This window comes from Triticum urartu, chromosome 3A (genome assembly GCF_056163025.1).
Source record: "Triticum urartu cultivar PI428250 chromosome 3A, HENAU_Tu73, whole genome shotgun sequence".
Classification (NCBI taxonomy): domain Eukaryota; kingdom Viridiplantae; phylum Streptophyta; class Magnoliopsida; order Poales; family Poaceae; genus Triticum; species Triticum urartu.
In genome coordinates, this window is record NC_141875.1 from 688,860,066 (window position 1) to 688,870,001 (window position 9,936).

At 43.6% G+C, this 9,936-nt stretch overlaps 1 pseudogene across 1 annotated transcript; it reads right to left on the reverse strand.

Moving 5' to 3' along the window:
• Positions 1–3,033: 3,033 nt before the first annotated feature.
• LOC125545983 (cysteine-rich receptor-like protein kinase 19) lies at positions 3,034–6,784 on the reverse strand (annotated as a pseudogene). The gene is made up of 7 exons (XR_015598988.1): positions 6,355–6,784; positions 5,341–5,806; positions 4,983–5,269; positions 4,532–4,755; positions 3,812–4,049; positions 3,574–3,724; positions 3,034–3,490 (listed from the first exon to the last, which is right to left on the reverse strand). The product of XR_015598988.1 is annotated as a cysteine-rich receptor-like protein kinase 19 (transcript).
• Between the last annotated feature and the right edge of the window lie 3,152 nt (positions 6,785–9,936).

A 9,936-nucleotide genomic window follows, 5' to 3' on the forward strand; every position in this document is an offset into this window, starting at 1 on the left:
AACAAAGTACAGGTGGAGTCTGATAACAGTTTTGTGGCGCATTCCTTGCAGAACCCAGAGTCGTACACGGGACCAAATATAGCAACAATCTCAGAGTGCAGGCAACTTGCTCTCGATTTTGCAGATACATCATATTCACACTGCTTTCGTGAAGCAAATGAGGTTGCTCATATCTTAGCTAGTAATTCTTGTAGCAATAGAATTTCCTCGTTTTGGGAATCTACTATCCCGGACTTTATTTCTCATGCTATTGTAAACGATCTGTCCATCATTTGAGGAATAAAGTCTTGATGCTTCAAAAAAAACTTTTTCTTCAAGAAGGCCAACTTTTTCTTATAGTTGCTAAAGTCTGTAAGTAAAATATCAACATGTATAATATCAAATTATCATTGTTTCTATGAATAAATATTTTCACATTTTATTTACTTAGTACTGTGTATATTGATAACTTTTCTGTAAACAGGTCGCAAATAAAAAATGTTAGTTTTGGAAAAATACCACACCTTACGAAAGAAATGAATGATGTGAATAAGTTACGACTTAGCACTTGCTATACACGGATGGGAAATCTCTTCTCTGATGGTTTTACAACCATGTTAGGTCTATTACAGTCAATGTGAACAACATTTAGTAATACCGCTTGTCACTGATGGGTGCTTAGTAAGATTTCTAAAGGATATCTATCAAACCGGGAGGGGGTGGGTAGGGTTTGGGATGCATCATGATAATCTACCAATGCATCAAGAGTGTGTTTGGTTGAGCTGTGAATTATGGAAAAGCTGATGTGAGTTGTGAGTTACGAGGTGGATCTTCTGAACTAACAACTGTGGAAAAGCTGGATTCGTCTACCATTGTCGAAGGGCATGTGGAGATGTGTTTCTGACGGATCTCGCGAGATTCGGTCGGCGGTTTTCTTTGGTGGATCTACTCGGATCCAAATTTTTAAAAAAAAATTGTTCATGTGTCTTTAGGTTGGATCCTTCCATTCTAAGCTTCTCTTCATCGGTGGCGGTTGCTTCTCATGCATTGGTCCTATGTTTTCTTAGCACGATGACTTTCCAACTGTATACTACAACAAGATGTGTCCAGCTTCGGTGAGGGAGGGGCGATGAAGGCGGCGCTCCTTCGGCTCGCTTTAGTGCTTGTAGTCGTTGCTAGGTGGTCTACGAATCTGGATGTAATTTTTTATTATTTCTTGTGTTTGCTATACTGCCATGATTGAAGATGAATAGATCAAAAATTGGACGATTTGCCACGTCAAAACCGGATCAAAATTTTGCTTAGTGTTTTTTGCCACTGTCAAATTTTCGGTGCAGTGCAAACAGGGCCGTCTCCAGGATTTCAGGGCCCCGGTGCGAAATAAAAGAAAATTGCCCTATGGCTGACTAATTCCCATGTCATCGAAGATGATATCACTCTATGATCTGCTCTTGCATGCACTGCTGAGCAACCAATTACGTGAATCACATCATACTGAAGTACTTAAGTCTGCACATTTGTGTGATACGGACAACGAATATAAAATAAGGCCCAATTTTTTTAAATAATACTACCTTTATTTTATTTTTTAGGTGCATTAACCCTTTTATGAAATTTCAAAATACTAAGTATATATTTTTGTTGGGTAAAATAGTGAATGTATTTGGTTTATTCATTGATTTCCTAAGTTGCTAGTGGGTTGTTTCCACTTGAAGCCTACAGTAAAAAAATCCCCACGGATGAAGGGATCTCCTTTCCTCACTGATAATTTCCTTTCCTACCTAATCTTCATGCATGCAATTACATGCCAGTCAACAGATCCGGAAAAAATGGCGTGTTGCGCCCGGAAAAACTGCTGGCATAAGCACGGGAGATAATCAAGCAAACCGCGGGATCGTGCGCAGAGTAGGAAAGAAATTGCTGGCCACTAAGATCATGCGGGACATTTCCAGTTCAAAAAAAAAAGATCATGCGGGACATACCAGATAATTAGCAGTAGTTTTTTTTAGAATTAATTAGCATTAGATTAGTGCGATATGGGGCCCCAGATTTTGGGGGCCCCTGTGCGGTTGCCCACCTTGGCCACCCTTGTAGACGGCCCTGAGTGCAAAGTGTCACGTTTTGTAAAGTGGTGGTTTTTCGACAGCTGTGACGCCAAAGTGGTGGTTTTGTGCATTTTACTCGGCTGAGGCATCTACAAGTTCATTGAGGAAAAATTAAGGTCTGTACTAAATTGCGCCAGCGCCTTTCTTATAAACTAATTATCACGTTGTAACGTTCGATTTGATTTTCTTATTTTGGGGAGACAAGGATGAGTGTTAAGAAGTAGTGATCACCATGATCATCATGTGACGAACCATGCTCGGGAGGAAGCTGCATTTCTTGTCTCCATCAGAAGACTATCCTATTTAGTATCGCAGTGTTTTTAATAATCATAGCAAGTTACTGTTAAGCATCACTTCTGCGTTTCTCTGTTTAAGTTTATGGGTTTGTACTATTCCTGCAGATGCAGCTGCACTTTATCTTGATGAACCGAAGTTGTGATACCACCACCGTATATGCTTGAATGTGCTATCGGATGTGTCAGTGAGTCATCATCATACTTGAAATAAATCTATCGTCCGCTGATCTGGCATAGTAATAGTACTGTCCATTTGGCCTTGCATTTTATTTGTTTAAAAATTACTGACTTAGCTTTTTTTGGTAATATTAATTTTTCCCTAGAAGTATTTACCGAATCCAGATTACCTAGTTTTTGCAAATACTATGCCTGACAACTAATCTCGAAGATTTCATCAATTTCAGACGGGCATTAGGCTATGTTGTTTTTTGAATGGTCGGCATTCAGCTAATTAGTAGTAGTATATATGAAGACCTTAAGAGGGTGAGGGACATTGAGAATCTCAGATTTTGTGAAATCAGTTGAAGCAAAACACAGAGAATGAGCCCCGCTACCTGCTGACTTTGTTCCTTTCTGGAACAATTTCAGGTCTGCACCCATTAGGTCATAACTCATAACTCTTATTATTTGACCAATTAGATTCTTACATTATTCCTCCTCAAAGTTATCTTGCGAGTCATACAATTTATGCAAATGTTTTTTCAACACAATCCTGATGAATTGACATAAAGAATGGTGTTCCTTGTTTCCCTTCTCTAACTACATACTTGAGGGTCAGGGCTATCTTGGTTCGAATTCTGTGATTGTCAACTTATTGAATGATGGATTTGATTTGTTCGAGTCATCTACTAGGTCATTGAGATCACCATGGACATGGTTCTCATTATTCAACCTAAATAGAAAAGCAGGCCTGGAAGGAGCAGGTGAGGTAGTAGACCTTCCAACAAGCATGAGGATCACATTGGAGATGCCGGGTCTATCACTTGGACTCTCTTGAACACATAATAGTCCAATGTGTACACACTTGAGAACCTCACTTTCAGAATAGTTGTAGTGCAATGATGGATCAACTATCTCAGCTTTTGTCCCCCTGTTCCAGTTCTCCCATACCTATGCACAAACAATTACTCGTCAAAAAAGCTTACTATAACATCACATTTTGAGACTGGAAATTAACTGAATATAAAACTGACATAGGTTAAAAGATGCTCAGCCATCATTGTCTCAGACGATACACTGTTTCTCCTCCCCGTCACGATTTCTAGAATAATCATTCCAAAGCTGAACACATCTGATTTGGTTGAAATATGTCCAAGAACCGCATATTCTGGTGCCATATATCCACTGCACTAGAAAATGGTTAAGCGTTGCTTCTTTTGTGAACGTGGCACTTATGAACTTGTGATAAGATTAACTGAATCCATAACTTACTAGGTTCCAGCTACTCTTCTTGTAATATGCTTTGTATGATCACCCTCAAAAACACTTGCCAAACCAAAGTCAGAGATCTTTGGATTCATATCCATTTCTAGTAATATATTGCTTGGCTTCAGGTCTCTATGTATAACTTTTATACGGGACTCGTCATGTAGATATGCCAAGCCTCGAGCAATACCACAAATGATCTTGTATCGTGTATCCCAAGCTAATTTTCCACGCTTTTCGTCATCTAAAAAGGCATCATAATCCAAATAAATCATGTGACAGAAAAAGTAATTGAAAACATGCACAGTGGGACTAACGTCAAAGTGGCAAAGATGTATGTCAAAGAGAAACTTAGACAATGCGATTACTCTACCAATGAACATAACAAGTTATCTATGATTGTAGAAACATTTGTTTGCCAAGTTCCTGCTCATGTTAAATAAATATATAAACCAGACATCGAAGAATTCAAATTATGAGTTTGTTCTACTGATGTTCATGCAAAGATTTGTTTAATTGACCTGAACCAATGTTTGTATATATGTGTTACCACATCGAATTTATTTTTATTTGTAATTTGTATAGTAGCTTCACAAAATGCTTGATTTTATTTTATCTCAACCATTTTCATTATTTAAAGAACATTGTAATGATGACGTCAGTACAACTAGTATTTTTCAATCCAAAGTTTGCTTAGAATTAGAAATAAACTAGAAACTCCAGTACCGAAAATAAAGGCATCAAGACTTTTCTTTGGGATATATTCATACACAAGTAACTTGTCCTCTCCATCGAGGCAAGCGCCTATTAACTTCACCAGATTACGGTGCTGAAGCTTGGCAACTAATAGCAGCTCATTTTTTAGCTCAGGAAGGCCTTGTTTTGATCCTTCCGATAATCTTTTTACTGCTATTTCTTGTCCATCTGGCATCATACCCTGAAAACAGAAACTTAAATTAATATATTTGTTTACAAAGGAAGTACATGCTAGCTTTGAAATAGGGTTGAGAAGCCACAAGTCAAACCCAGTCTGTAGATCAGTTTTGAATGACAGAGATAAAGAAGAAGTGAGATTTTAAAATCCTATCTCAAACCCACTCCACTAGAAAGTGGAGAGTACATAAGTGTGAAGTGGGATTTTAGAAAATGTATGCCATCTAAGGTAGCTAATGTGTACTATCCTTTTAATGGATAGTTCTCATTATTCATGAAAGAAAATATGGTGACAATAGCAGGACGCTGTAAACAACTAATCCTGTGTTTGTTGCTTACATGATAGTGTCTTCTTCGGACTCGGTCTCTTTATCCATATGTAAATTGATATAGCTGAGATTAAACCAAGAATTGTTACCACTGGAAGGACGATTGGCAGGATTGCAGGGCTACTGCCATTTCTTCTTGGGTTGCTGCTGTTTGCATTTGAGCCATTGCCATTTCCGTTGGCCGCAGTACCATTTACTTTGTCTGTGCACATGTAGAAACAGTCAGACTTATGGTCAACAATATTTTTCTTCTGGAAATAAGCAGGATCATACCGGAAGTTGGCGGCGGAGTTCCGCCGGCTTGCCCTCCGCAGCCCAAATAGGGACGCTCGCCGGCGATATTGCTAGGCGGGTCGTAGTTGCAGGTGATGAACGTGCCCCCGCCTTCGCAGGTTACGCTCGCGCAACCAACTCTGGTTGAGTTGGCCCAGACAAGCTGGGTGTACTCCCCGCAGGCCTGCCCCTCCTTGCACGCGTTGCTTGCGCAGTCGTACTTCTGCTTCTCTCCGAGCCAGGAGAACAAGGCGTCCGAGACGGTCCAGCTGATGCCTGTGCCGCCTTGGAAGATGTTCTCGCCATACGGCCCGCCGGAGGAGACTTTCCGGCAATCGCCCTTCCTCTTCTCCGCGTAGCCTTCGGCGTAGGCCGCCACCGTGCTGTCCCACGAGAGCATGCCCACGCCAACGCCGGCTCTGGCCGCGTTCTGGAGGTTGAGGAAATCATTGAGGTGAACTCTGCGCTGCAACGCCAAAAGAAACGGAAGATGTCTTCTTAAGCAGTAACCATGGTTTTAAAGCTATAGCGTTTAGAAAAGGTCTTGCGATAAGGGTCTTTTGTCCAAACACATGAATAAGGTCTCCTTTGGTTCATAGAATTAAAAAATCATAGGAATAGGAAAGTCATAGGAAATGAGATGACATGCATCTCAAATCCTATGCATAGGAATAGAAAAGGAGATGCCCTTTGATTCACATCATATGATTTTTTTCATTGAGTTTAGCCTAATGTTTATTTTCCTATGAAATGTAAAGGATAGGAAGAATTCCTCCATAGGAATAGGATTTCATTCCTACAAACCAAAGAGCTCTGAAGAAATTTTTCCTATAAAAATCCTACAAAATTCCTCCAAACCAAAGGAGGCCTAAATATTTTATATAGCTTGTTATAGCACCACTATAACACGCTATAGCATTTAAAAGAGGTTCGTCGTTAAGAGGCTTATCGTGCTATTTAAAACTTTGGTAATAACTGAACGGCAACGGAAAGGTGATCGTTTGAAGCTATTACCTGAGCGGTTGAACTGGCCGCAGCCGGCATACGGCCGGACACCCGGCACGTTCCCTCGGGGGTCGTACTCACAAAGGATGAACGTACCAAGGTTCCCGTCGCAGGCCACGGCGGCGCACCCGACCCGGGTGGTGTTAGCCCACACGATCTGCGTGTAATGAGAGCAGACTTTTCCCGCGGCACACGAGCCGTCGCTGCAGTTGTAGTACTGCTTCTCCTGGACCCACAAGGCCACCGCGTCGCTGGCCGTCCAGTTACCGTCCTTGTTGCCCCGGAATATGCTCTCGCCATAGGGCCCGTTGGAGTGCACGAGCTTGCAGTCGCCTTTCCTCTCGCCGGCGTATCTCTGGGCGTAGCCTGCCAGGGTGTCATCCCACGCCAGCGGCGCGACTCCCACGTCGGCACGGGACCAAAAACTCCGGACTTCCATACCCCGCTCTCTTGATCACTCTGTCTTCCTCCCTGCTAACGGTACAGCGGGCGGAACCGTTTCGGCTGCCAACTCATCTCTGATCAACATCATCTCCTCCACTAACCACACCTATGCTACCACGCTCACCATCAAAACCTTGGCCTTTGGACAAAACATTGCAATTACTAACGTCTATGCACCCTCCTGCCGTTCCCAAAAACAATCCTTCTTGGACGAGCTTTTATCCATCAAGCAGGATGATTCGACCCCCTGGCTCCTGATCGGTGATTTTAACTTGCTTCGCTTCTCGGACGAAAAGAATAAACGAAACTTCCGGCAAAGCAAAGCCACGGCCTTTAATGACACTATCAATGAACTAGCCCTAATTGAACTCCCACTGCTGGACCGCCGTTTCACTTGGTCAAATAATCGAGACTCCCCTACTTTAGAACGACTTGATCGTGCTTTTATCAACTTGGCCTGGAATGACTCCTTCCCCGACACCACTCTCTCATCTCTCACTCGCTTCACCTCCGACCACGTCCCCCTGATCGTTCACATTAACACCCAACTGCCGCGGTCAAACTTTTTCAAATTCGAGCCCGGCTGGGCTCTCTACCCAGCATGCACCCAAATTGTACAGCGCTCCTGGTTTGTACACCGGCCCGCCTCAAACTCGGCCGCTGCCCTAGCCTCCTCGCTCAAAAAAACTAGGTCTGGCCTCAAGCGTTGGGCCTGCTCAAGAATCTCACCTCCCTCACGCGAAGTTCGGTGTAAAAGGATCATTGGACTCATCGATCGATTAGAGGAATCTAGACCCTTGTCTAGGCCCGAGCTTTGCACCAGGAAAATTATCATCTCGCTCCTCCAAACAACAATAAAAGAAAAAATTGCTTGCTGGCGTTGGCGTGCCAAAATCAAATATGCAGTTGATGGTGGCGAAAACACACGCTTCTTCCATGTCTCTGCCTCCCAACGGCTTCGAAAAAACAAAATCCACTCCCTATCCCACCTTGGCGTCGAATATACCTCCCACCATCAGAAAGCTTCTATCCTAAAAGACTTCTTCTCAAACTTACTCGGATCGCCCTCTCCAACCTCATGGAATTTCAATCCACAAGAATACTATCCTCTGCCCCTATCACCTCTTCACTCCCTGGATACCCCTTTCTCTGACGAAGAAATTAAAGATGCTTTCTTCCAAATGAACCCAATTGCAAACCCTGGACCGGACGGTTTCGGACCTTTCTTCTATAAAAATTTTTGGCTCACTCTCAAACCTCATATCCTCAATCTCTTCAATGACTTCCACCTTGGTCTCTGCGACACCGAACGGATCAACCGAGCCCACATAGTTCTCCTACCCAAAAAAGAGTCGGTAGTTTCACCTGATGCTTTTAGACCAATCTCGCTGCAAAATTGCCCCATCAAGGCTGTCGCAAAACTTCTCACTAACCGTATTAAGCCGCTCATACCCCTACTTGTCCACGGCAACCAGACTGGCTTCATCTCCGGCAGAAACATAGCGGAAAACTTTGTCTTCGCTGCTGACCTCACAAATTCTTGCCACACTAGAAAACTACCTACTATGATCATCAAACTTGACTTCAAGAAAGCCTTCGACTCCATCTCCTGGACATCTCTGGACAAAATATTAGCGATCAGAGGCTTCCCTGATAAATTCAGGTTTTGGATACAAAATATCCTCACCACTGGAAAAACGGCGATACTTCTAAATGGCCTTCCAGGTAGCTGGATCACCTGCAAAAATGGTCTCCGTCAAGGCGACCCTATATCCCCCTATCTCTTCATAATTGTCGCAGACCTCCTACAACAACTAATCTTGCAGAACAAAGAACCCACATCCCTTCACCATCCAATTTTCTCTCATCTCCCACCAACAGTCCTTCAATATGCAGATGACACTCTAATCGTTGCCACCGCCTCCGCGCTCAAAAAAAAATCCTAGACGATTTTGCACTAGCCACCGGTCTCTCTATCAATTTCTCCAAAATGACCCTTGCAACACTTCACACCGAACAGCACACCTCAAATGCCATTGCGTCCATCCTAGACTGCTCCACCGCCTCCTTCCCCCAAACTTACCTCGGGCTGCCTCTCTCCCCCACGCGACCACCAGCAAACGCCTTCCTCCTTGTCCTTGAAAGATGCAAAAAAATCCTGTCAGGCTGGCGGGCAAAGCTCCTCTCAAAAGGAGACAGGCTCATACTCATCTCCTCAGTCCTCGACTCTATCCTAACTTACTACATGTTCGTCTTCCTTATCCCCAAAAAATTCCTAAAAACAGTTGATGCTATTCGCCGCGCTTTCTTCTGGACAGCTGAGGACACTTGCTCAGGTGCCCAGTGCTTAATCGCTTGGAAAAACATTTGTAAACCGAAATTTTTTGGTGGTTTAGGCTTAAAAAACCTGCATGTTCAAAATAAATGTTTACTCTTGAAATTTGCTGCCAAGTCTCTTCTACCCACAGACACCCCTTGGCAAGACTGGCTTACCTTACAGCACGCCAATGCCTTTGTAGCTCCAGATTCCAACCAATCCTACCTTTGCAGAACAATCAACCTGCAAATGCCCACGCTCCATAAAATAACCTTTGTCCTCACCAACAATGGAACCTCAACCTACTTTTGGCTTGATACTTGGCTAGCAGCTACCGCTCGCTCACACCTTCCCGAACCTATTCTCCCACTCCCTTGTTCCACTATTTAGGGTGGCAAATATCATGCGTTTCGGTTTGGACTATAACCTGAGGGATCGTTTAACCTTTGTGGCCACACAAGAATTGGTTTCGCTTTTGTCTTTGCTGCAGGACTTCATGCCATCGCCATAACAAGATGAACGCTTTCTCCTGGGGGGCAGCCGCTTCTCCACCAAAGAAGCCTATGCTGTTCTTCTACGCGAGCCGGACAACGACTTAAATTCAACCCTCATTTGGCGCTCGCGTGTGCCAAACAAGATCAAGATTTTCGCATGGCTCCTCTTCCGGGACGGACTAAACACGCGTGCAAACCTCGTCCACAAGCATATCATCACAGACCCGGCATGCCCGCGATGTCGGGCTCTACTTGAAGACGCCAGTCATCTCTTCATCTCATGCCCATATGCGGCCCGCATATGGCAGCGACTCGGCATCACTGTCGGTGTCAAAA